The following is a 27,199-nucleotide window of genomic DNA, read 5'->3' as shown; positions in this document are numbered from 1 at the left end:
GTGCACAGTTGTACATGTGTGTGTACTTTTAAATTCTCAGAAAGACGTCAGATCTTTCCAAAGTCCCCTCATGGACATCTAGGCCTCAGTATTTCCTTTGAAGTTATTTGGCCAGCCTCTTGTTAGCTCCAACTGGTGTCACCACCTTAGGCAGCTGTGGTGTTAAGCAACTGCTACTGATTGCTTCACCAAATGCCCTGTGGATAGAGCCATTTGCACAGAGTAAGCTCTCAGTCAGGTCAATTAAGGACAAGCCTTGAAATTGGATTTTTTCCAGTAAGCTGTCAGACAAGTTAGATAGTGACAAGTCTCTGGGGCTAGGACTTGGGCAGCAGAGCTGTTGATTACAGTTACATATATTCTCTAATAAAAGCACATATAAACATAACTCACGTTTAATAGCCCAAAAAGAAATTCTCATTTAGGTTGGTTCAAATCCTCCAAATAACACAGTTCAGCTCATAATAATCATCTGTAGATGATCTAAACCAACTTCCTAATTGTATATAAGGTTATGTAGGTTGTGTGTTTACGATTCAGCAGGTCTGGCATGGGGCCTGGGAATTTGCATTTCTAGCAGGTTCTGAGAGGATGTTAATGCTCCTGGTTGGGCAACTCATGTTGGGAGCTTCTAAAGGATGGGGCTCCTTTCTTCCATCATGTTGTGACGCGTAGGGAATGTATAGCACCATATTTACTAACAAACTTGGCTCCTTTTCTCTCGATAATGTGTACTCTACAGTATAATTGGAACCGTATTCCTTGCCACACTGAAAATGCAGAAATCAAATGACAAATGTTATTGAAAACCTGATCCTCATTCAATGTTTGTTACTATGCTAAATGAATAAATTGTTGAAATTGAACTGATATCTATTTTTAAACGTGAATTTAAATTTCTTTTTTTTTTTTTTTTAAAGCTATTGATTTAAAAACTCTCTGGCCTTGATTAAAGCTAGCATGGCTATAAAATGTATTGTGTGAACTCTTCTAAGGACAGTTTTGAGAGTAAAAGGGGACCCTATTAATAGTTTCGCGGGATAAAAGGTGTCAACTGGCATTGTCCCAGGTAAATTAGGTGTATTGGTCGCCCTTATTTTAGAAAATAAAATATAAAAATATTTTCACATTTCCACAAGTTTGATTTTCTGGATTAAAGTTCTGTCAAAATTTCTTTCCATTTATCTGAACAAATAATAAAAAGTATTTTGTTAATAAATTACTTTTCAGAGGAGAAATAAAATCATCAGAAAAAAATTAAACTTTAAAAATAGTTTTGTATTTGCTTATTTTTATTCCAGACCGATGTCTGCATTTGTTTTTTGGTGACATGGGGAGACCTAAATTCTTGTTTAATTTCTAATATATGGATGGCATCTTTTTTTCAAAAAGCAAATTATGAATGCTTGCTTTTATACCTGAGGGATGTGGCCTGAGAAGTGTTCTGATTTATTGAATTAAAATAGTTTTAAGAAGTTTTAAGGGGAACAATTTTTTTCTGATAAAAATTAAAGACTTCAAGATAAAATAAATGTTTATATTCAGTCCAGTATTTACCCTTGCTCAAGCATAAACATTAAGGTTTGAAGTCACATTAAAGTGAAAAATTTCTTCCAAAACTTTTATGGAAAAATAACACTTTGGGAGAGAAGTGTAGGGAGTTGATATTTGATGAGTCTATACATGCATATTTACACAATATGCCAGCACAGGTCTGGAAGGATGTCAGCATTATCTCTCCTTTCTGCTTATCTGCATGTTCGCAGTTTGTTGTCAGTTTTGCGTGTTTCTAGGTTGAGTGTTGCGTTTTTGCGTGAGTGTTTGCGTGTTTCTAGGTTGACTGTTGCGTCCAAACGTCTCCCAGGGATTGCGTGCACCTGCACCACAGGCGGCGCGCTCACTCTGCGGGCAAAAGGCGGAGCGTGTCCCCGGGTGGCAGCTCTCCTATGGACCCGTCTTCCCTGGGGACATGTCAGGGCCTCAGGAACCTCAGTTATGTGCAGAGGTCCAAGCCCCAGGAGGCGGTTCAGTCCCTGCCGGGCGTGGGGTCTCGCGGGAACCCAGAAGTAGGATTCAGAAGCCCGTCTCGGAGGCGGACCCGGCGGGGCGCATGCGCGGCGAGGGGCGGGCGGGCGGGGCGGGGCCGCGCGGCCTCCTGAGCGGTGGAGACGCAGGGGCTTCGGGCTGCGGCTGGTTGGCGGCCGGGGTGGGCGCCGCGGGCCGGGGCAAGAGGACCAGCGTCTGGAGCCCGGCCGGAGCCCGCGACTTGGCGACTCAGCGGCGGCGCTGCAGCTGCGGGGCTCGGGCGCGCGGCCCGGAGGAACGCGGACGGCGGGACAGCCCGGCGCGGGCGCCGCGGGTCGGGGCGCGTCAGGTAGGTGGGTGGGCGGGCAGGTGGGCCTGGGGGCGGGCGGGCCCGGGGCACGACGGAACCGGCCTCGGGATGCCCCGGCGGGGCGCGGCGCGCATCCCGACACCCCGTGCGCCGGGTGCGGACGGCGCCGCGGTTGTCATGGAAATCTGCAGCATAGCGGTTCAGTCGCGGTTGCATCTTTGGAGATCTGTCCGGCCCTGCGCACCAGGCAGAGTGCACACCCGGCGCCCCGGCCGAAGGGAGCGGGACGCGGGACGCGGCGCCCCGGGCCGGTCGGCGCCTGCCTGGTGCGTCCAGGGCGGATCTGGCGACTCCAGATGCCGAAGGCCTCGTTCAGGTGTCAACATACCGGGTAAAAATAAACGTGCGGCTCAGTGTGGGATATCTGCCGTCCATCCTCGCCGCTCTGCCCCTCGCTGCCGGCCCCTTGGCCCCTGACAGCATTTCTGGCATCTTTGCATTTTTTGTTTCTTTCTGGCTTTGCTTGTCAATGAATTGAGGCCTGAGACATTTGCAGGGAGCTATGACCCTCTCTTGAAAAGCCAATCATGAAAGTGTAGGCCACAGAAGACTGAAACACTCAAAATGTCAAAGGGTAAATTTATGTCTTTGTGGATTCCGCTTTCCCTCCCCCGTGTCGCCTGCCCTCTGACATTACATAATGGTGTGTTCCTCCTGCCTGAGTTCGTCTGTAATGACAGATCATGAAAGTATTCCTCTGGGTGAGAAATAATTAGAGGCTGTGGTCAAGCCTTGTCTTTTGCCTTGCCTCTGTGTTTTGTGTGTGTGGGGGGCACCTTAGGAGGAGAGTTTGATTGGTTACCTGCCCCTTAGAGCATCTAAACCAAGGGAAGGGGCTGGGGTGGCAGTTTGAATGTTGCAGTGAGGTTCTGCGTGATTTGTCTCCGTTCACCATGGTTTGTGTGGACTGTGGGCAAGCTAGTGAGGTGGGGACACACGGGCCGACTTGGGTGTGAATTCTGGACCTGCCACTTGCTAACTGTGGTTCCGAATTTTTTCATCTCTGAAAGGTGAGAACAGAACCTACTTTGCTGAGTGTTTTTGCAATCTAGATGCTGTAGGCATTGGCTATGCGTGTAGCATAGCTGTAGGTTGGCCTAGAATTCAGCCTGCTTTTTCTTTGGTTGAAAATAGGCTTTCTTTAGCAGGACTTTTGTCTTTGGATCTAGCCTAGGACCTTTGCTTTGGGGGTTCTTTGAAGAAACGTTTAATCCTGGAAGATTGAATTTATTGGTTTGTTTGAAGAAAGATGAGTGATGCTGTCCACGTGGGAAGGTCACTGTGGTCGTCCCCTGAAATGGCCTAGAAGCAGTGACACCCCAGGTCAGTGAACGCACCTTACACCCCAATCTGTGGCAGTGTTGTTTGTGAACAAAGCCCCACAAGGCGTGCCCTGCTTTGTCTGGTAAACACATCTGTAGCAACAAGCCAGAGTTACAGGGATGGTTTGCCCTGAAGATAGGGCTTAAATGAATGGATGCCAGACAGATTCAGAGAGAAAGGATGGCTATGTTTCTATGGAACTGAGGCAGAATTAGTCATACTAATTCTAGTAGCTGCTTTATTTATCTAGCTACTCTTCACTTGGCTAATGCTGCCTCAGAGTGCTCATCTGCTCAGGTAGAAGCCCTATGTTCCAACTAGAGTCGAAGTCGAGGGCACACAGTTAATCCTATTGTTTTGGAAACTGGATATTTTGTCATATTGCTGTTATACTGAATATTAGGATCTTTAGAAAACAAATCACTTTGAGGAAAGGATGAAATAATATCCATGAGAGTTCGTTGTGAGCTGTAATGCATCAGAGACAGGAGGTAAGCATCAGAGACAGACAGGACAGAACTGTTGACCCTGTTAGTCCCGTTAGCCACCTGCTGACCTGGGAGCATTCTTTTCAGCCAGCAAATCTGCAAATGCACCAGAGGAATGGAATGGGAAGATGTGTGGGACCACTTGATCCCCAACCCGTACCAGTGGCTTAACATCTCAAGAATCCAGTAAGACAGAGTGGAGGGGTGGAGGGGGAGACTTGGGACCAAGACTGTTTTTATCCTGGTTTCTTACGGAAAACTCCTTTATAGGTTACATGTTCCAGGCAAATCCCCATAGCATCCTCAGCTTCTCATAGTGTCAGCATGCTTTGGCTATCACCAAGGGGAAAAAAACCCAGCACAAATCTGCAGTGAAGGAGGCTTAATTATGTTGATCTGTCTTTTGTGGAACTTGATTAATGTGCTGGTCTTCAGAGATCCTTCAGAACAGTGTGTTCCAGTGTCCTGGGCCAGAAGTCCTGTGAAGAGAGCATATTCTGGGGAGACCAACGTTAGCACCAGGGCAGCCCACTTCAGTTTGTCTCTCTGTGCTTTTAAGGAAAATACCATCATGAACCTATCCCCCTATAGGAATTTACCTACATTTCATACATATGCACACCTTGCTCTCTTTAAATTTTTTGTTTTTTTGGGGGGGGGCAGCCATCTTAGTGTGTCTCAGATGCTGTCGCTCAGTCCCGTTCACTGGGCATGTTAACTTTGATCCCTTGATTAAGGTGGTGTCTGCCAGGCTCCCTCACAGAAAAGTTACCATTCCCCTTCGTCATGAACACGTATCTCATAGGGAGATAACTTGAGACTATGTAAATATACGTAGCTTTGACACCTCATACTTTCACCGCTAGTTCTAGATTCCATTGCTGATTCTCACCTGAATCAGTTATGATGCTAGTTGGCAGATCGTGATTTTCCAGTTTCATATTTATTTCTGTACCTACTGGAATCGTACCGAAAGGAAGAACTTTTCTTTCCCTTCTTTGATGTACATCTCTGCACTCATGAATTCCTGCTTTACGCAGTAGATGATCGTCTGTCACTCTCATTCATTTTGTTGCTTAAATTGTCCCAGGCTTGACCCGCAGGACCTGCATCCCGTTGGCTCGCAGCTCATCTTGATGTGTCCTGATCACTGTCTGAAGGCTTCTTTTTGGCACATACCCTTCAAGACTCAGTCTGTACTTTCCAGCCCTGGAATCAGCCATTTCACTAAAGAGTCCTGGTCCCTTTTATTGGAGAATGGTATTTAAAAAACTCAAGATGGGGATGCAAGGTGTATTGGGGTGCAAGGTATGTGCATGGCTACTGGGGTGTCACTGCTTCTAGGCCATTTCAGTGGACAGTTGTTTTCATCGTTAGCATAAATGTAGACATGTTATACAAAATTTTCTCTCATTAGCTTTTTAAATTTAATGCTGTGCCTGGAGATCTATATGTACTGACATGAAGAGTTTGGCTTTTTTTTTGGTCTGTATTCCAGAGTATGGGTGAACCATAACTTAACTATCCTTTATTGATGGACATTTAGGTTGTTTCCAATTTTCTGCTCTAAAAATAGTGTGGAGTCTGTGAACAGTACCATTCTTAACACGCACAAATATCTCAGTCTCCTAGATGCCTCGAAGTAGAATTTCTGGGTCAAAGACTAATTTTTAGTTGATAGTTTTTCCAATTGCTCCCTGTCCCCACTGCCAAGAGGCTTTATCAGATTGTACTCCTTTCATTAGTATGAAACTGACTTTCCCCCTTTCACTCAACCGACACTGAAGAGTATCAATCTTACTAATTTTTGCCAACCTAATGGATAAAGAAGACATTATTGTTTTCTTTTTGTGTGTGTGTGTGTGTGTGTGCTTTTTTTTCCCCTAAAGATTTTATTGGAGAAGGGGAACAGGACTTTATTGGGGAACAGTGTGTAGTTCCAGGACTTTTTTCCAAGTCAAGTTTGTCCTTTCAATCCTAGTTGTGGAGGGCGCCGTTCAGCTTCAAGTTGTTGTCCTTTCAGTCTTAGTTGTGGAGGGCGCAGCTCAACTCCAGGTCCAGTTGCTGTTGCTAGTTGCAGGGGGCGCTGCCCACCATCCCTTGCGGGACTCGAGGAATCGAACTGGCAACCTTGTGGTTGAGAGCCCATGCTCCAACCAACAACTGAGCCATCCAGGAGGCAGCTCAGCTCAAAGTGCTGTGTTCAATCTTAGTTGCAGGGGGCGGAGCCCACCATCCCTTGCGGGAATCGAGGAATTGAACTGGCAGCCTTGTGGTTGAGAGCCCACTGGCCCATGTGGGAATCGAAGGGGCAGACTTCGTAGTTAGGAGCATGGAGCTCTAACCGCCTGAGCCACCGGGCCGGCCCCGACATTATTGTTTTAATTACATTTCCCAACTTACCCAACATGTTGAAAACCTTTTCTTGTTAGCTTATATTTTAGCTTCTGTGAATTACCTATTCCTAGCATTTGCCCATTTTTTCTTATTAGGTTCTTCTTCTTTATCCTACTGGACTGTGGAAGTTACTGTAACTTTGGACTTTATTGTCGGCAGCCTTAGAAGTTTCCTTTAAGAGTGATATGTGTTCATCCTAAAGGAGAAGGACCATTTTCTGAGCACCTCTGCATTCCAGGCCCCGCAGGGTCCATGCGCATCCTCTGGGGCGATCCCAGTGAGGGGGCAGTCGGGGTATTGAGGGTGAGGCGTGGTAAGGCACCCCCTAAGGGTGGTTGTGAGCGAGTGGTTGAACTGGCCTCAAACCTAGGTCTGTCTAGATTTAGTGTCATTTCCAGTGAATCCCATAGCCTCCTTCTCAGGATGCTAAAAGTAATGCCGGGCTTCATGGAGCAATGTTGGGATGAAAATGAATCCTTTTGAGTCCCCAGTAGCAACAACTTATATTTTCAGTATTTTAATTTATAAGCAAGAACTTTTTTTACTCAGTCCTGCTCGCTGAGCGTACAGATCTTTCAAACCATTTATTTTACTCCTGGAACTTGTGGGCTCTGGAGCTGAGCTGCCCGTGAGCCCTCAACTAGCTGTGTGACTTTGGGCAAGTAGCTTGACCTTTCTGTGCCTCGGTTTTCTCCTCACAAAACCAGGCTGCTGGTGGTAGCCACCCCATAGGCTTGTGTGGGGGTAAGATGAGTCAGTAGACGGTGAGTGCTTGGAGTGACACCTGGCGCCTGCGGAGCGCTCAGGGACGGCAGCTGTTCCAAGGAGTTCACGTACAGAATAGGTGCAGGCAGCCTGGAGTTTGTGTTTACGTCAGCCTTTTCTCTGTGGGTTTAATCTCTTAACCCTCCTTTTCGTCATAACCTGGCTGGGGAGCAGGAAACTGTCTGTGGTCTCTGCACACTCTGGGCTCGTGGCCGGTCCTGTCCCTGCCCCCGGGCCTGCCAACTGGTGGCCCATGGCCCCTAACCTGGGGCAGGTAAGACATGGCAGGCCTTTCCATATGGAGTCTGTTCACTGAGGTTTGCCTGATAAAGGCCTCAGAAGCAGGTAGCACCCAGTGGGGGAGAGTCATGTTATGGTGATAAAAATGAGGTGTCTATTTTCTGGAATAGGGTCAGGAAGACAGAGGGGTGTCCTCTGGTCTCCAGGAGGCGGGCAGGGGACCTCTGGAGGAGGAAAGCGTTCACCTCCCAGCTCTGTTCCTGGGACCCTGTCCGAGCCCTTTCCCTCAGGCACCTGGCCATTCTCCTGACCTGGATCCTGCACGCTGTTCCTGTCGCCCTTACGAGGCAGGGTTCTGGGCCTCTGAAGCCCATCCTCTCTTCCTGCTCGCTCGCTGCCCGTGTCTCCACCACAGCCCGTCAGCTGGTACCAGCTGCTGTTACAGGAGCTGGCCGGGAATGTGAATTCACTCTGGGGTGTGGAACTCTTCCCTTCCCTCTCCTGTGTTGCTTGCCTTTCCAGTGGTGGATTCTCTAACCTATTAGGTTAGAGGTTGAATTTTCAAGAAGAATGACCCAAATGTATTCCAGCCGTGTAAAGCGAATATATAGTTAGGCAGGTGGGTGCTTCTGGGGAATGGCGTCCTCTGAGGAGACAGGGAAGCCTAATTCAGGGGTCTCCCTGGATGACAGGGTGTGTCAGTTGGGGTGCTTTGGGCTGCCAAGTAAATGATAACATTTATTATCGCACAGCACGAGTGTCCCGTTGTGTCAGCAGTTCTGCAGTTTCAGCAAAGACCTAGATGCTTCTCCTCTCTGCACCCATCACTGCTGGTTTCATCCAGGGTCTGTCTCCTCATGATTACAAGATGGTCCTTAGGGCCAGTGGGACTGACAGGAACAGGAGCAGGGGACCACACACGCCAGCCAGTCCCCAGCCCGTGTCTTCCCGTCCTCCGTTGGGCTGTGGAGCAGCGAGGACCGAGAACTGAGGCTGTGAGCGTGGTGTGTGCTGATGGCCTTAGAAATGTCCCTCCACGTTGTCCCCAGATCAGCAGCGGCATCTCAGGCCCCGCCCTCCATCAGGAACTCTTGGGTGTGGCCCAGATCAGTCCACAAGCCCTTAGGTGATTCTGATGCAAGGTCACAGAGGAGAAGTGCTGTGGTCAAGACCCCAGCCAATCCTCGGCTGGAGGTGGGACTCACTGGCTTTTCCTGAATCCGGAGAGGACAGTCCCCGAGTAGGAAGAAGGGAGAGTGAGTGGTGAGTGGTCAGCCACAGTGTGAACTGAGAAGTGTTTAAGGAGCCTGCGGGCAGCTTTGCTCTCCTGGCGCCCCGTTTATTGGCCCAGCCGTTGCCCAGCTCTACGGCCTGCGGCCTCTCCAGCTCCTCGGAGCGAGGCCCACATCCTCCTGCCGGGCTCGGTGCTTCCTTAAAGGAAGCAGTGTTGTTGACAAGCTGTCTGGCCCAGGTCTGGCCTGCGATTCGCTTTCGAAGCCGTTCCCAAAGTGTGTGCAGATGGGTAGAGTTTGTATATAGTCTGGTCCTCCTTGCTCAGTCAGAACAGAATCCAGACAATACTGTTAGCAGGGGCTTGAGCAATGCTGACGGAATTGGCCGAAGGGACTCCTTTCAGTGGCAGTTTGTTGCTCTCTCTGGCTTTGCCCAGAATGACCAGCTTTATTGTCCCCTTTCGCAAGTCGAATAGCTCCAACTTTATGTCTGGGTGAAGTGAAATAGCCACCCTCATGGTGTAATTTGTGAGATCAAAATAGCCCGCTGTTCCAAATTTTTCGTGGAACTAGTGAGCTGAGGTATTTCTAGATTTTCTTGACTTTCCAAGGTTCATCTCAATCCATAAAAAACATGGTTAGGAAGTCTGGCACTGAGCTGTACGTGCCAGGTTGGTGCTAATTACTGCGGAAGGACAGCTCCTGGGGGGAGGGCCAGAAGGTTTTTTCCAGTGGCAGTGGTTTCTGCAGTCCATTTGAGGTTGTAACCAGCACTTAACATTTTTTTGAAATAAAATGGAAAATGTCCAAGTATAGTTTTTGTAAGAAGGGTAAGCATTTTTTTTTTTTTTTTTTTGAGAAAACGTAGTTATTTGCATGTGGTATATGTTTGGATATTGTCACACTGTGAATGTTTCTTACTGTAGGTTTTGGTAAAAATGTGTCAAACCCAAGTGTTGAGCACAGAGAGGAGGGGGCTACACTGGACGTGTTTTCCTGGGGAGAGGGCCTGTGACTCACCATAGCCTGAGAAGCGCTGGTCTAAAATGAGAGGGCTCTCTTAGTGGGGTGGGCCCGGGGGAGTGGAGCTGGAGCCCACGAGGATGGTAGGAAGAAAGGCCTAACCTGTCTGCTTCTGCTCTGGTTTATTGTCTGGTTGTTTGATCACCTGGGCCAGATCCTGCCAATGATTGTGGGGGTCCTTAGCATGGCCACCCTGAGTGATGGGGGGCTATGGCAGGGAGCAAGCCGGTTAGTTTGTCAGAGGTTTAAAATTTAACTCTGGATGCCTGACCCATTCTTTTCCTAACAGGGCAGATCAGCAAGCCTCTACCTATGGAGAGAGGGGGAGGGGCGGAAGAAGGGGAGAGGCTGGGGGAAGAGCAGGGGGAGGGGAGCAGCAGAGGGGGGAGGGGAAGTGGGAAAAAGATAAGTATCTGGTCCCATTGAAACCACTGCTGCCTGTGATTCCTTCCTGTAATCCTTTGTGGCTTAACAGTGATGGGACAACTCCCAAGTCACCTTGGCTGCCTTTGGGACAGGGGTGACATGCATTCTGTCATGGAGGTGTTAGTCTGGTTTTTGTCACAAAGCACATGCAGTCATGTCCTTGGAGTGTTTGTGTCTGTGTTTCGAAGGGGGCAAGTTGGATTGTGGAAAGAAAAAAAATGCTGGATGTGAACCTGAGCCAACTTCCTCATCTGTGAAATGGGCAAGTGCCCGCCCACGGGGTCCTGCGGATTAAGTAATACAAGCAGTGAGAGCTGGGCCTGCAAGGCTCTGGCTGGTGCAGGTGGTACTCTGTCTGGCAGGAGACTGTGTCTCTTCCTCGGCTTTACAGTCTTGACAGCTCTGTTTTTCCCACAGGGCCCCATTTAAAACAAATGTATTCAAAAGGCTGGGTACATGCCATCTCCGACTCCTGCCCAGGGCACTTCTGAGGGGAAATGGTGCAGATGAAGGGGGTTCTGAGAGGCAGGGGACCTCCAGCAAAGGTCAGAGGAGCAGGATGTGGGCCGAAGTGGAAGAGGGAAGTGGGAGGGGCCTGGCTCCTAAACTTTTGGTCAGGTGGTCACTAACCTAGCTAAGTCTTCTACTGACACTTTTTTTTTTAAGGACATAGAAACTGTGATTGTGTGTGGTGGAATGTTTATTTTCACATTTCTTATTCATTGCTTTGACTGTGTTCTGCATGTACAGTTGTTAAACAAAATGATGTGCTTACACAACTGGATGATAATCAAATGGCCAATAAAATGGAATAATTGATAGAGCTGTGTGCCAAGAAATACCAGGCTGCCCCAGAATCTACCAAACGTTGTTCCTCCTGTGGAATGGAAGAGGAGAGGGAGGTGGGTGAATGGATTGGCCTTCGGGAAACACCCTGCTGGTGGACAGTGTCCACCTCACGTGGCAGAGAAGGGCGTGTTTGGATGTTGCCCCTAACTTGTGGTGACTTGGTGAAGTCACACCTGAATCTCACTCCCCCTTCTGGAACCTCACCTCCTCCTTCCTGTGAGTCCCTTCCGTTCTTCCTTCCTCAGCCCCCAGTAGAGCACTAAAGGGGAGTTGTGATGGTGCTGAGGGCTGATGGGTGACGTGTTGTGTGTTCTTGCTGTAGTGGCTTTGGGCGCCAGGCACACACACGGTTCTGTTTAGGGAAGTGCTGCTTTCGCCCATGGCCTTGGGAGTCAAACTGCTGCCTCTTTACTCTTTCGTTTTCTCTCCCCTCTGCAATGATTCACCAGTGGCTTGCTCCAGTAAAGAAACTTGATGTCAGGGGCCCCGGGGCACCCCAGATATGTCCATGGAGATTGAAGCTGCTTATGTATCATGAAAGCAGCCTCTTCCTGGTCCAGGTGGAACAGCCGCGGCCTTTCCCTGTGCCCCGTCCCCATATCCCTCCTTATGATCCTTTGCAGGCAGCCCCGCTGTACAGCTATAGGTTTTGTGTTGAAGCCCAAGTCCTTGTCATTTGCCCATGGACTCATGGAGACCACTTGACTCCCGATCCTTTCCCCCTGATGATTTCTGCACAGTTGTCCGGTTCACATCTGGACTTTCTTCCTGGCAGCTTGACATCCTTCCTGACTTCCCCACTTAACCTCTCTCTGACCTCCTCTTACTCTATTTTTGACTTGTGTTGATTCCTGTTAGCCATTCCTGACCTTTTACATAAAGGCGACATAGATTTAAAGTTATCAGTAAAAGCATAAACTGGTTTAAAAAACAAAGAAAGAGCTTCAAATGGATACAACTATCGTGTGGCCCCTTCAAGAAGAGTCCACAGCGTATCTCAGGGCTCCTTCGTGAATGGCGCTCACCCTCTTCATCCGGGATCTTTTTCCTGATGCCCAGCACAGCCCACGAGAACAGGCACCTGTGCCGAGTGCTGCACACGGTCCGCGTCCGACCAGCCATTGCCCAGGACACGCGTTTTATCATTTTATAGTGATTATCGTTGTAGGTCCTGCGAACCACGTGGCATTTTGAGTAACTTTACTGGAGGGACGAAGATCTTCGCATTTTGTGTCAACCTAGTTATTTAAGCATTCTTTAGTGAGCCAGATGTCTTCCCCAAGCTAGGTATTAACCCCGCTGGTGGATGAGAGAAGAAAAGCCACAGATGGCGTGCGAAGTGGTGAGGGGTCTCTGCACAGTTGTTCGACTGGCTTGAGAGAGTCTGCTCTCGTGACCGCGGTACCGCTCGAGTGCCCACTCGGTTGTTAAGAAGCATCCAGGTTTCAAGTTAATCTCCATCACTTTCTAACCTGGGGCGACACTGGCCTTTTGCACTGGGGACTTGGCTGTTGGGCTGCGTCCCTGTGTGTGCCCAGCCCCGTGCTCTCAGGACCTCAGGCCACCCGTCTGTGTGCGGGTCTGGCCTCGTGACAGCAGCCAGCGCGGCCTCAGCCCCTTCTGCAGTCAGGAGGGTTCTAGGCTGTAGTGGGATGGACTCATTTCAAACACGATTGGGAGAGAGGTGATCAGATTCCAGGGCAGTCTCCCCATGGCGCTTCTCGGAGCTGGACATTACAGCATCTGACCAGTGTTACACTCCCACAGGTTCGCTGTTTTGTAAACTGTTACGGACGATACCAGTGTTTGTCATGGCAACTCGCAGCCTGTTGTTTTGACTGTGAACCTAAGTTAATGCCTTAACTGTAATGAATAAAAACGGGCTATTTTTACCTTATAACCTAGATTTGTCTGCACTAAATGTGCAAGCCAACCTATTAAATGTTTGGAGCAGTAAACAGAAATTCGGTATATTAAGGCTTTTTGAGCTTGTTACTCAGGCAGGCCTCAGAATAGGATTGGATAGCTTTTTTAGGATTATAAATGTTGATTATTTTAGTGAGAAAATCTTTGATAAAATAACTCTGTGACAAAATGAATCTTACTATGTTTATAAGGTCTTGTGAGGATGTAGTCACCCCAGACGGGACCCCAGGGCAAATTTGAGAATGCTTTATTTAAGGGTCTGTTTCTGGAAAAATGGGGCTGTTAATCAACTTAAACCTAAAATTGTATACTTCTTTATCCCCAGCTCTCAGCATTCCAGGATGATGACATTCTCCACCATTGGATATAAGTCGGGAATGGTGAAATTGTTAGGATCAACATTTGGCTATGTCTAAAAGAAAAAATCGGAAGGCAAAGAGGCTTAGTCAAGATAGGCATTTATTTCTCTTGCATGGACTGAGGTCTGTAGGTGAGCAGGAAGAGCTTATGCCCTTCCATCCCCAGGGTGAAACCCCAGGCCTCCTGTCCAGGATGGCGGCCGGAGGTACAGCCAGCTCATAGGCGCTCCAGATGCCAGGCTGGAGGAAGGCACACTGCCCGAGAACTCCTCTTCAGACTTTGTCCTCAGATCTTGTTGGCAACAACTGAACCCCTGGCCACACCTAGCTGCATGGGAGGCTGTCCTGCAAGGGAGGCGGACAGCCTCCCATGCCAAGCAGGCCAGGGTCCTGGGCTCTTACTAAGGAGGAAGGGAAGAATGGACATTGGAGGTGGCTAGCTGTGTTTTTCCTGCAAGTTGTTATCTTTTCTGGAAGATGAGTTTTTGTGCTTATTGGAAAAATATTGGCAGAATGTCAGGGAAATTTCTGTGGGGAGACTCCAGGCGTGGGCAGCTAACTGAAGACCCGCAGCTTTGAGACCTTTCTCACTTTCACGTGTGCCTTCATTCTTGAGCCAGAAAGAGGTCACTTGATCCCTTTGTGCCTTAGTTTCCTCATTAAAAGAATAGTAATGGTAGACTTCTAATCTGAATCTCAGGCCTTGCTGAGGCTCACAGACAGAGTGCTTTTCACCAGTAGGCCCTGGTGTTTCTGGCTGTGTCCAGAAGGGAATGGCTGCCTGGGTGGGAGGATTTCAGGGGAGGGCCTGTGGATGAGATGCCCTGAGTGAGAAGGGGGCTTGGAGTAGAGGGCCCCAGGGGAAGGCCGATAAGCTTCTCTTCACCATGGCTTCTGAGTCTGGTTCGTTCTTCCTGCCCTGAGCCCTACAGACAGGCTCCTCCCGAGTGTGGGACCTGATAACCAGTCTGCCCTGGGTGTCAGCGAACTCGAACGTGTTCTTTTTGAGGCATTTGCATTTTAAGAAGGATGTATGTACTAGCAATTCCTAACCCGAAAAGAAAGCTTCTGCGGTGGTCGGATGTCAGAAAAGCTGGGGTCCTCCTCATGTCTGTCGACCACTGAGCGTAAGCATTTGTCTGCTGCACATCTGGGTGGAGCTGGCCAGGCCACTGCTCCTGTCACCTGCCTCCACCCAACCCAGTGCCCATGCACACGCCCCACTCACACCACTCGTGTGCTCACACGACACCCGTGTGCTCACATGTGCCATCTGTGCATGCACTTACACCTGCCGCTTGTACACGTGCACCCCTGACAGGCAGTGGCCCCAGGAAGCTGAGCTCCCTGGAGGAGCCATATTGTGCTTCCTGGCTGACGGGACTCCCTGGCAGTTACGGCCATAGACGCACATGTATGAATCTTGACAGAGAAAAGCTCCCTGACCCCTGCTCCTGAAATAAGGACACTTCTGACTATGTTTCTAAAACTAGTGATGAACATTTGCTAACACGTGATAACAGCTTTCCCTGCCTTCACCTATTTTTGCCTTCACATTTTAAAAAGGCAGGGATTGTCAACTGGCCCCTCTCACCTTCTCCAGCCCGGGAGGGGCTGCTGTGGGCCCTGGGGGAGCCCAGCCGCTTTCCTCCTGTGCCAGTGGGAACCGTTACTGCCTGAGCAGGTGATTGTCTTCTGCATGGCTCTGCTGTCCAGTTCCAGAAAATAACATAATTTTTATTTTCACCTGAGAAATATTTTTCTGAAGGGAGGTGACCACTGAACTTCATAGAAATTGCTGCCCCTCCCCCCCACGGGCGTGCTGTTTGGGGCCTGCCTTTCTGTGGGAGGGTCTCCAGCTCCAATGGACCAGATGCTGCACATGTCTTTTAGAGGAAGCGAAGACCGTTGCGGCACTGTGTGTGCATTACGAACGCAGAAAGCGAGGCCCTGGCCAGGAGGGAAGTGGTTTCATCTCACACACTTAGCGGGGAGACCCTGTCAGTGGGGCATGGCCGGGAGAGACGTGCTGAGAAGGCGGATGTCTTTGAAAGCATTGCTCCCTGGAAGGTGGCTGTCAGCACACCGTGTGGCCACCTGCCTGGTAACCTTTGCCAGGGACATTGGAGGCACTAGGGAAACATCAGAGTTCAAGGTGGCGACCACCACCAACCCAGAGACACCCCAGTGTGGCTGGAGCATCTGAGGAGCACAGAATATGGTCCCAGGTCAGGATCGGTGGTGCTCAGGCAGAGCTCCGTCCTCGGGGAATGGCGCTCACTGAGAGGCGCGGTGGGTGGTGCCGTCTGGACTGGCCCAGGGGAAGGGGTTACACTGGCTGGACTGGGGCAGGTGCTCGTCCCCAATGCGGACGCACTCGGCACTCGGCACTCTGCCTGCCTGGGTCTCGTGACCGCGTGCGCCCCACCCCACGTGAGTGGCCTGAGAGAGGCACAGGTCCCCTACGTGTACAGGGACTTTTCTGAGGAGGAAAAGGATGCCTGCTGGGCACCAGGAGGAAACAGCAGAAAAGTAAAGTAACTGGCGCTGGGCTCCCTGAGGGGCTGGAGTGCTGGGTGCTGTGGGGCTGGCTGGCCCGAGCCCCAAGCTTGGGAGCCCCTTACCTTCCTTCTTGGTGTGTCATACCGGACAGTAGCTCCTTAAGGGTCTGGAGGAACCACTTACGTCAGATTCTGCTTCACTGTGTTTTGTGGAGGACGCTGTGTCCCACAATGGCACTCTCTGATGTGAAGATTGTTCTCTGGGGATGTGCCCAGTGAACATGGCAGATCTGGGGTGTCATTCATAAGTCTTAAGTGTCCTTCAGAGCAGGGACAATAGCTCCATTTTCTTTGTATCTCTAGAGCATCCCACAGTGCCTGGCACAAAATAGGTGTATAATCAGTGTTTGTTGAGTGAATGAATGAACAGAGCTACTGTGTCATTGTCAGAGGTACAAGAAAAGTCTCTCTTGGGAAATAGCACATTTCCCAGAGGGAAGCTCACTTGGGGTTCCGTCTAATTGAGGAGACAGGGGTGAGGGCAGAGCCTGTGGCACAGCTGTTAACCCAGTAAGTTCTCCGGGTGAAACCGCACCTGTCAGCAATCCCCCTGCCCCTGATGTGTCCTCGGCACTCAAGCCCTCCCGTCCAGCTGCTAGAACTGGGGCTGCTTCTCCGCTGGGAAGAAGGCACCCATCTTAGGGCTTGGTCATTGTTGATTTTTCTTTCTAAATGGAATCAGCCTAAAGAGCTGTGTTTGCGTGTGCACAGCATCCCGAGTGTAGTGTCACAGGCACTAAAGATAAAGAGAAGCTGGAGGCTGGAGGCCCAAGGAAGGTGGGGCTTGGTCCGGAGGGGGTGATGGCTTGAGCTGGGGGGGTTCAAGAGAGAAGTGTGGGGAGGACTGCGGGTGACGCATCAGGGGAGGCAGGGCAGCTCAGGAGGGACTCCTTCCCACACTGGAGCTGCTTCAGGCTTTTTTAAAGCCTTTTTATTTTGCTTGAGTCTTCATTCATTGTTTCAAATGACAGAAGCCCCTGCAGTCTTCTTACAGGTTTGAGGATACCCGTCCTCAGGTTGTCTCAGCCTCACAGCCAGGCCTGGCTCTGACCAAGGTCGCCTTCCTCAGGGTTGCACTGGCAGGTTCTGGTGCCAGAGGGCCACCAACGGCAAGGTGCCCCCAGAGCCCACAGTGCTGGTGGCAAGGCCATGTCTTTGAAATGATAGAAATGAAAGGAGTGCTGGGGGAGAATATTGTAAACCACCTGTGAAAACTGGCTGACGGTAGGGAAGAGGAACTGTTGGGGTGTGAAGCCCCAGAAATACGGGTTCCTAGAAACAGGGTCCTCCCTGCAGTGAAACAGCTGAGTGGGTGGCTTCGCTTGGCCCCACCTTGTCACCTGTCACGCTCCTCTTGTGACCGGGCAGAAGGTCAGAGAAGCATGTGTGCAAAGGGGACAGCTCAGTGAGCCTGCAGGTGGCCACTTGCAGGAAGTGAATCGGCTTCTTTCTGTTCTTCTTTTCTCTAAAACACCCTTGAGGTTTTGAGGCTGTGCCAGGAGCCCTTTGTGGCTGAGGGCTGCTAGGCCTGGTGAAAGGGACGGTCCCTAGGTCTTGTGCAGGCTGGAGTCAGGGTGGCAGGGTGCTCAGATCAGCGCAGCCCCAGCTCCGAAACTGAGTGGGAGCACTGGGAGGGCCGTGGGGAGAGCAAAGGAGCCTCCAGGATCCCGGCTTCATCAGCAGTGCAGAGCCTGGAGGAAGCTGAGGCTTCTGCATGTGGCAGCTGCATGAGGGAGGTCCCAGCACCAGCACTGGAGGAAGTGGAATTACTGCACATGGTGCATTTCGACACTGGGACTCAGCCCTCAAGAAGGAAAACTAGAGTGGGGTGGTGCGTGGAGCAGGCTGAAGGAAGGCAAAGCAGGGGCAGAGGCCCGAATGCGAACACCCCAACCTCCCCCGCCTTTCACTGCCCTTGTCCCAGTTGACCCTGGTGGGCAGAGGTCTCAGGCCACACGCCCCTCCTGTGGCAGCTGCAGGGCCTGTGGCTAAAAGAAGTGCTCTTGCTGTGTCTACCCAAGGTCAGGTGACCCTGAGCTGTGTTTGCAGTACTTGTCTCATGTTTTGTAGGTTCTTGCAGTCCTTGAGTGACCAGCCGGGCTTCTGGACTCTGAGTGTGTTAGAGTGGGGTGGGGGGTGGGCTGCTGCCTCCTTTTCCCTTGGACGACTCCTGCCTGTGCCGTGGGTTCCCCTCCCAGCCTGGTCTGTTTACTGGCACCATGGTTAATGTGCTCTCCCTATGTTTACCTCCTATTTCCTTCCCTCTCCCTGTGCTACCAGTTAAGACTGAGAACGTGTCAGCAATGTTCGTGACACCACACATGGGGGGGGCAGCATCAGGTGCCCTCCACCCTTGGAAGTGAGCAGGAAGGCCCTCCTCAGTCTCCAGGGACTGACTGGCTTAGTGTGAAGCTTCTCTTCCTTAAGTAACAGAATTCTTGCATATGCCCCTCCCCCCAAACTCACATTTGATTTTCTTGTATTATAATAACATTTTTCTTAGTTTAAATCAGTAAGAGAACAGATCAGTTAAATAGGCATTTGCCTATTAGCTTGGAAACTTAAGTGTCGTTTAATAGTAATTTTACATGTAAAATATTCCCAAGGTCCAAATAACTTATAAATGGGCTTTTGGAAGGCAGCCTATTGAACTGCCCAGAAGTTCAACCTCACCTTTGTGAAATTCCAGAAATGAATTTTAAAATTATTTATCAATGATAGTGCTTTATTTATTTTCCAATGCAATCAGACCATGAACCAATTTAACACAATAACTCTAAGTGGAATAACAGTAACATTTTGAGGTTTTTATAGGAAGGAAGTGAGAGCTGTAGATACCCCAATTTTGATGTCTCGGTAAAGAAAGCAAAGTTTGAAGGTGTCATCAGGGATCGGTGATGAAGGAAGGAAGGAAGGGGATAAAACCCAAACCAGGGTCAGTACAGCATGAGGCTGCTGGGTCCCATTTCTGGCCCTAAGACCTGTGGCATCTCTTTCCTGATGGTCTTGACCCTGAACCCAGTGAGTCTTCAGCTTGTGAGGGACAAATGACATGCTGTTTGGATGGTAAAGGATCGAAGCCTGTATTCCCTCACAGGTTCACAAGGCACCATCAACTCAGCTGAGCCCAGCACAGAGCTCCGGGCTAGACACTGAGGGCCGGGGGACCTCAGGTCACTAGCTTTGTCCCTGGGGACTCCCAGCCTAGGAGGCTTGGTGGAAGCCTCTTGAGGTTTTGCTGAGATGGCAGAGATGGAGCCAACCATGACAGGACCGATGTGGACAGCGCAGGAAAAGGACTTGGGGCTTGGGGGCTAGACAGAGAAGCAGGGTGATGGTGTGACATTTTCCACCCTGCTGCACACTGAGTCACCTGGACTTTTGAAACCAGGGAAGCCTGCCCTTCACCCTTTGACCCCCACCCCAGGCCAGTAAAATGATGTGGGGGTGGGACCAACATTGGGATTTGTCACCTTTCCCAGGAGGTGACTCTCTGGTGCAGCTGGGCTGGAGAGTGTTGGGCCCTGGGGGCTCCGAACTTGGGCTTCCGAAGTGGCTGAAGCTGTGAATCCCCAGAGAGCGCACTGAGCCAGCCTCACAAGTGCTGCGCCTCCGTCCTCTCCATCTCTCAGGTGTGAAGGTGGTCTGAGGGGGTGTGCAGAGGTGCCGTGGTCTCTGCTGGGCCCTGAGGACGGTCCTGTGGCAAGAGCGGCTGGTTTATCACCGAATATGAAAGGGCTGGTGGCCAGTGGCCTCCCTGGCCCCTCTCCCTTCGTGGTTTCACCTGGTGGAACCACAGTCCTGGTTATGGTCACTTGTTAACACAGTGGCGGCATGTGGCTGGAGAAGAACACACAGCCACGCTGATGGGTCACTCTGAATTCATGACCGCAGAGCACAGGTGGGGCTGGTGGTGTTCAGAGCATATTTCCCTATTGTCCTAGATCAGGGCTCGGCCACCTTTTTCTGTGAGGACCAGATAGTTCCTATTTTAGGTTTTGTGGGCCACACTGTCACAGCACTACTCAGCTCAGCTGTTGTAGCACATAAGCTGTCATAGGCAGTAAGTAAGGAAATGGATAGGGCTGAGTTCCAGTGAAACTTTATTTTGCAGAAACAATCGGTGGGCAGGATTTGACCCTTGGGCTGTAGTTTGCCGATTGCTCTCCTAGGCTATATTAGTCCATACTTTATCCTTGCCCCTCTCATGCACGCCTCTTCTCTCCCCCTCCGCCTGTCCCCTCACTGCCGCTGGCCTTGCTTCCCATTTACTGAGAAAACAAGCAACCTGGGAGCCCGCGTGGACCCACCGGCCTCGTGTGTACTACGTCTGTCCCCTCGCAGCGTCGGTCAGCATCACTGTCTCACTCCCGCATCCCTGAAACATTCTCCCTCACTTCGGTGCCCTCCTGTCTCACTCACTCCCTCAAGTCACCAGGGTGGTCCTGGGACACCTTCTCTCCTCACTTCTCTGCTGCTGTCATCCACGCTAGCGCTTAACTTGATGGGCTACCTGCTCCTGACAATACTTGTCCTGTTCCGACTTCTCCCCTGGCCTCCCAGCTCTGATAGCCACGGCTGTCCTGACAGCAGCAAGCATCTCAAACTTAACTGCCGCGGACGGCCATGTGCTGTCTGGTGTTAGGTGTTCAGTAACGGCTCAGAGTTGTCCCTGACAGCTCTTCGCTTCCCGTGTCGCCTCTGTCAGGAAATCCTGCAGGCTCCATCTTCAGAACACACACACACACACACACACACACACACACACACACACACACTTCTCCTTTCCTTGTGCCCCACCTTTGCCTCCATCACTGCAGTGTCTGCGGTGCCTCGCCCGCCCTGTGCCCACCCTGGCCCCTGGTCAGAAGCAGCTGAGCTCACGCTGCTCAGGGCCCTCCCAAGTTCTCGTTTGTGTAAAGCAGGGTCATGAAGCCCCACGTTGCACCCCCACTCATCTGCTCTCCCCTCTGTGGCCTCAGGCTAGCTGCCCTGGCCCACCCTTCTGCCTGGCACCTCAGGTACCCACATGGCTTACTTGCTCTCACAGCTTCATTGGGTCTTTGCTCAAATGTCTCCTTCTTACTTAGGCTCATCCTGGCCACTGTATTCAGAACTGTAAGTCTGCTGCACCCCCAGCTTTGCCCAGCAGTCTCTGCCGCCGTGGCTTGGGCGCGCTGTGGGAGCTTGAGAGCCATGATGTTGGCACAGGAAGGGAACCCACACTCGACCCGACACCCACCCAGCTGTTTCCCCGTCAGCAGGGCGTGGCCGTGTTTGCAGCGGGCATCCTGTGAGCCTGTGAGCGCTGCTGACCCGGTGTGTGGTGATGGGGGGTGAGGGGCCGGCTGAGGGGAAGCCCTGCTTTCTTCTTGATAACAAAGGCAACTTTACTTCTCACTGAGAACAGGGCTTATAGCCACAAAAACTTCTTAATGACACCGTTTATAGATCATGTTCCTCCTAGACATATAAAGTGCTAATGTGCTGGCTGAGGCTGAGCTGTTCACCCGTCGGGCCTGTATCAGACTGGCTGCCACACGCAGGATTTGTGGCTTCCATGGAGACTTTCCCCAGCTTTTCTCTTTTCCCTCTCCTTTTCACTTCTCGAGATTCCCTGGAGTTTTAAGGAGCCCAGTTGGGGTGTGGATGGGGAGAGCTGGCCTGTGGGGGCTGAGCAAGCCCCCACCCCGGGTGCCTGCTGGTCTCATGACTCCCACCCCCTGGGTGCCTCCTGCCTGGAGCCCTGCACGGCTCTCAGCTTCCACTGCACTGAGGAAGGGGGAAGGCCCACCTGCCGCAGGTTCTGAGCTCTGGGAGCTGAGGGCTCAGTCTGTGTCCCTGAGTGGGTGGACCTTCCCTTCCCTTCAGCAGGAGGCACGGCCAGACCTGGAGCCCGGAGCCTGCTGCCCCTAAGGCCGTGCACGGAGGGTGGTGGCTGTTTCTCCCTTCACGACCAGGCACTAAGGAGCAGAAGGGGAAGATGTGGTGGCACGTTGGGTTGTTCCTTCCTGGGTGTTGTCTGGCCAGGCGTGGTTTAGGCTGCGCTGCAGGCGGACACGGAGGACGTTTCCTGAGAAGCCTTCACTGGCCATCTTTGAATAGGTTTCGTTTTTGCCACAACCCACTTGATCTGTAGTGTCAGGAACCAGAATGATTTGGGCAAACTTTTGATCCGAGGTCCCATTAAAACAGTTTTAGCCATGGGTGTCACATGCGTGCGTGTATGTGTGTGTGTCCCCACTATGGGTGGCCGGCATGAATGATGTCCTGACTTTAGTTCTATGAAAACACCATTTCATTATTTCCAGTCATTCCACATAGAACAAAAGAATGGGTGGCACTGTGGGTTAAAAAAACAGAGATTTAGAAAGATTTTCTTCCTCCTTTAAATTTGGCTATCTTGCTAAGCTTAGATTAGAATTAAAATATACAGCAGGAGTGTGTGTGTGTGTGTGTGTGTGTGTGTGTGTGTGTGTGTGTTTAACTTCATTTAAGATTTCAATGGTATCTTAGCATGTGTGGAATGTGTCTTTGGGGCCGTCTGAGAAGATAGACGCCTGTGAATGAAGATGAGGTGTCTTTGGACGTAAGCCTGCGGGGCTGCTGCCTTTCAGGGACTGGAGGCCTCGGGCTGAGCATCCGGGACCCAGGGACCGAGCCCACTGTGCGCTGCGTCTGCTGAGTGGTCTGTGTGGACTGGAAATGCTCAGCCAGTGGTCTGCAAGCTTTTTTTTAACATCCCGCAAATATTGAAGCTCCCCAAGATGTTGACCCTCCCTGATTGTCTGTGGTGGGCCTGGGTTGTGAGCCCTCGCAGAAGGAAGGCATCTGCAGAAAAGGCTGAGGTCTGCCTGTTCCAGGAGAGGGGGCCGGGGGCCAGAAAGGGCAAGCGACTTGCCTAGACGCCCAGCTTAGCCAGGGCCGGGGCTGCTTCCCAAGCCCCGGCTCCTGGCTTCCCTTTCTCAGAGGTGTTGTTTCCCACAACGCTGAGCACAGTGGATGAGGGGAGGGAAGGCACTGTGGGTGCAGTGTGGAGTGGTGACAGTGCAGGGCCAGCTCTCACCTCTCGTACACTCTGGACACCCCATGACAGCTGCACCAGGAGCCCTGCAGGGTAGGGTGTGTGGTGGCCTTACCTGGGCCGGGCAGTGGAGCCTTGGTGAGTCTCGTGGGTACCGGTGACACCTCGCAACTGCCGGCTGGCCCGTCCTCATTCCGGGCCGCTTGCGGTCCCACCTGCCCCATGTTCGTCCACTCCTTCAGCCTTCGTCGGTCTGCCCCAGGTCCATGCACTAGTCTGATGTACATAGTGGGCTGAGAGCTTTGTGCCCACTCTCCTGTCCAGTCCAGCCACCCTGGGGATGGTGCGGCGTGGAGTGTACGTGTTTCTCAGAAGCTGGAAGTGACCCTTTTGTTCAATGCCTGCTCAGGGTCACATAGCATTACCAAACTGATCTGGGCCTTGAGTTATCTTGTCTTCCCGCTTCACCAGGGAGTGAAAGGAAAAAAATGTTTGAGAGTTAATATATATGATTGGGGAAAGATACAATTTATTCACAGTGGAAAGTTTTCGAAACTTGTGTTTGAGGCTAATAAATGTTACATAGTTTCACACTGTGAAGGTATATAACAACCTGTGGCTTTGGTCAAAGATTTCAAAAGGGTGTAGAGAGAAAAATCAGGGCTCCTGGCTTGTCTTCCAGTTCCCTGTCTGGATGCAGCGGGCGGGCCCAGCACGTTATGCTGTGCATCCTCCCGGAGGCTGTCTGTCTGTCTGTCATGTGTAGACATGTATGTTTCCATCAGTCCGTATTCTCTTCCTTCTGACACGTGCAGGAGTTTAACCAGGCCTGTTTGGAAAGTCATATACACAGCGTTATGAAATCACGTTTGGTTTTAGCTGCAGACTGCCAGTGTCCCCTTTTGTGTGAATAGTATCTACCATCACCTTGTTGGCCTCAAGTTCAGCGTGCTGCTTGTGGTGTTGGTGTCCACGGTGTGGCAGTGACGGCTGCCTCCCAGCCTCCTGGGTGCATGGTGACGCCTGTGGTGCATGGTGATGCCTATGGCAGGTTGTGTGTGTGTGTGTTTAAGATTTTTATTGGGGAAAGGGAACAGGACTTTATTGGGGAACAGTGTGTAATTCCAGGACTTTTTTCCAAGTCAAGCTGTTGTCCTTTCAATCCTAGTTGTGGAGGGCGCAGCTCAGCTCCAAGTCCAGTTGCCGTTGTTAGTTGCAGGGGGCGCAGCCCACCATCCCTTGTGTGGGAGTCGAACCGGCAACCTTGTGGTTGAGAGGACGCACTCCAACCAACTGAGCCATCCGGGAGCTCAGCGGCAGCTCAGCTCAAGATGCCGTGTTCAATCTTAGTTGCAGGGGGCGCTGCCCACCATCCCTTGCGGGACTCGAGGAATCGAACTGGCAGTCTTGTGGTTGAGAGCCCACTGGCCCATGTGGGAATTGAACCGGCAGCCTTCGGAGTTAGGAGCATGGAGCTCTAACCGCCTGAGCCACTGGGCCAGCCCCAGGTTGTGTGTTTTGCAGCAGGACTCCTACATGAAGGGTTGTCCTCCAGAGCAGTTGTAGCCGGAGACTTGCTTTGTTGCACTGTGTTCTCTGTAGCATGGAAATAAATGCCTTCGACACGGACGTGCTCTGTGCTCTGAAGAGCCTGGGTGAGATGAGCTCTGACCCTTCACTCCACAGATGCCATGTGAGAGCAGGTCTGCCCAGGGTCTCCTGGCTGGGGAGTGACGACAAGACTCAAACCAGGCTCCTGACCCAGCCCTTGTCCTTCTTATATACTGTGAGGGAGGACAGTGGACCCATTTCTGCCAGCCGCCACCTCCCCGCACGCCACTATCACCCCGTCAGGCCACCGTCACCCCGACAGGCCACCGTGACCCCGACAGGCCACCGTGACCCCGACAGGTCACCGTCACCCCGACAGGTCACCGTCACCCCGACAGGTCGCTATCTCCCTGTCAGGCTGCTGTCTCCCCGACAGGCCGTCGACTCCCGACAGTTTGCAGCCCCTCTTTGCACACTGCCATGAGCATCAGCCTGAGAGAGGTGCAGGGCAATTCATTTCATTATTTTATAGTCATGGCTTTAAAAAATCTATTTCGTTGATAAAAAGCATTTCCGTATAATTTTTCTTATGTAGCAAACCCGTGTGGGGCATTGGGGATACAAAGTTTATGTTTTTTATCATCTAATCGTTTCCTAAAGGCTTGTTTGGGCTCCTTCACTGGAAGGCCGCTTGCTCCGCATGGAGGGGCACAGAGAAGATGGCTCAGCCCCTCCCTGACGGAGCTCAGCGGAGACAGGGTTTGCCGAGCTTAAAGAGTTTTTCTTTATGGCTGTGGCCAGGGCTGTGTCTCGAAGAGCAGAGGGTATTTATTGTATTTCTTCCCAGGAGAAGCTTCACAGAGGAATTGATGTGTAAAATGGGCATGAAGCATGAGTAGGAATTGTGAAGCCCGAGGGCAAGGACGGGAAGGGCATTCCAGGTGGGGGGGTGCAGCCTGAGCAAAGGCATGGAGAGGAACAGCTGGGGTGGGCACGGAGGAAGCCTGGGAAGGCTGGGTGACCAGAGGGCCGAGTGGGTGAGGGGCTCTGCACTGCATCCTGTCCGTGCCCAGAAAGCCACGGGGGGGGGGGGGGGGGGGATGGCGGCCAGGGAGGGAGGGCGCTCCAGGTCCGAGTTCCAGGCTCCTCCTACAGGCCCACGGGCTGGTTTAAGCTCCCCCAGTGATTGAAGGTCGACTCCTGACCAACCTGGATGAGAGGTGAGATGGGAGAGGGAGGCCAGGCCTTGGATGAAGCAAACCGTGGGCAACACCAAGGAGCCCGGTGACTCCAGCATGAGTTTCATCAGGCTAAAGTTACATGTAACATTTTCTCAGCAGGTCGGACTTTTGCAGGTACATTGTTTTTATACTGTAAGTGTCTGTATTACATGGCATGACCAGAAATGGTCTTAACGGCCCGTCCTTGGCTGTGGCAGGTGGGCTGTGTGGGCAGGGTAGAATGCTAAGCCCACTGCCTCCTTCCTGGTTTCCTTACCTGGGAGGGAGCAGGGGAGGATGGGGCAGGGGAGGAGGGGGGCAGCACTGCCCCTGGTGGGGAAGGACAACCTGCAGTGGGGGACCCTGTGTGTCCCTCTTCGTTGCCAGTATTTCCAATTAACAGTGTGGAGTGCAGTTATAATGCTTTAGTTTTTCCCACAGATGAACTGTCTTCTCATTATTGACCAAGGCTAATCCACAAATGTTTAATCTGCTCACAGGTAGTCAAGATTTGATGGCAGAATCTTACTAAAATTAACTCCATATATCCTTGTGATAATGAGCCTTTTTTGCAGTGAGATTTTGCCCACATTTCTCTCCTTAATGTAATGAGTCAGACTTGCCACCTGAAAATTTTTTTTAATATCAAAACTCTTTAAAGAATTTAATTGGAATGCATGCACAGGATAATGAAGATTCATACGGTACAAATTTAACAAACAAATTTGAGTCTCACTCGTTCCTAGAATATGAATTTTGCTTACTCAGTGAGTGCTGGGTAACCCCAGGTTACAGGACTTTCAGCCTAAACAGCGCCACCGAGTGGAGAGGCCCCATCCTCAGGAGGGTTCCCCCGCCACCCCCCAGGAGCTTGTCAGAGCAGGGGCTCTGTCCAGTTGGGTCGGATCCTGTGCTGTGGGGGTGAGTCCTCTCTTCCCCTCCTCCCTGTCTCAGGTGTCCAGTCTCCAACGCTGGAGTTGGGGGGCCCTCCCCCTGGCCCAGCTCTAGGTATGTTTGTGGGGAGGAGGCCACTGCAGGGGAAGCTCTGCTGGGGGTGGGGCCTGGGGTGGTTTCCTGGAGACCTCTCCCTGCTCCAGAGGGGAGTGGGCCCAGCCCTGTCGGAGGTCTGGTCACCAGGGTAGTTTTCCTCAGGCACCATCACCGGAATAGTCAGGGTCACCTTGCCTTCCTTCCTCTCTCCCAGAAATTCTCAGAGGGCCCTCTGGCCCATTCTTCTCCTAGTCAGGTTTTAATGGGTACATTTAATAGTGTTCTTGACTTTCACCGAGGCCTTATTTCCTGTTGTAAGCCTTCTGTGTTCTCTGGGCACTTAGAGCCCCGCCCTGCTGTCCTGGATCCAGCAGCCTGGCCTGGGTGCTTCCAGGACCCTCGTGTCTGAGTGCATAGGAGTCCCAGTAAT

At 51.4% G+C, this 27,199-nt stretch overlaps 1 protein-coding gene across 21 annotated transcripts in view; it reads left to right on the top strand.

Annotated features, from left to right (window-relative positions):
* Window positions 1-2,121: 2,121 nt before the first annotated feature.
* INPP4A (inositol polyphosphate-4-phosphatase type I A) overlaps window positions 2,122-27,199 on the top strand; it is a 108,885-nt gene continuing 83,807 nt past the window's right edge. For 11 of the 21 annotated variants that reach the window (XM_088796032.1, XM_088796040.1, XM_088796037.1 and 8 more), the window contains exon 1: window positions 2,134-2,374. The gene's annotated coding sequence lies outside the window, so the exon portion shown is untranslated. Of the gene's footprint in view, window positions 2,375-2,499; window positions 2,727-2,853; window positions 2,970-27,199 lie in introns of those variants that run through there. The other 10 variants (XM_074332344.2, XM_074332342.2, XM_074332337.2 and 7 more) reach the window with 4 other exon arrangements.

The sequence above is a fragment of the Rhinolophus sinicus genome, chromosome 2, assembly GCF_057876585.1.
Source record: "Rhinolophus sinicus isolate RSI-liver-muscle chromosome 2, RSI-T2T, whole genome shotgun sequence".
NCBI lineage: Eukaryota > Metazoa > Chordata > Mammalia > Chiroptera > Rhinolophidae > Rhinolophus > Rhinolophus sinicus.
The sequence above is the reverse complement of the archived record's forward strand: the minus strand, read 5'-3'. Positions and strand labels throughout refer to the sequence as shown.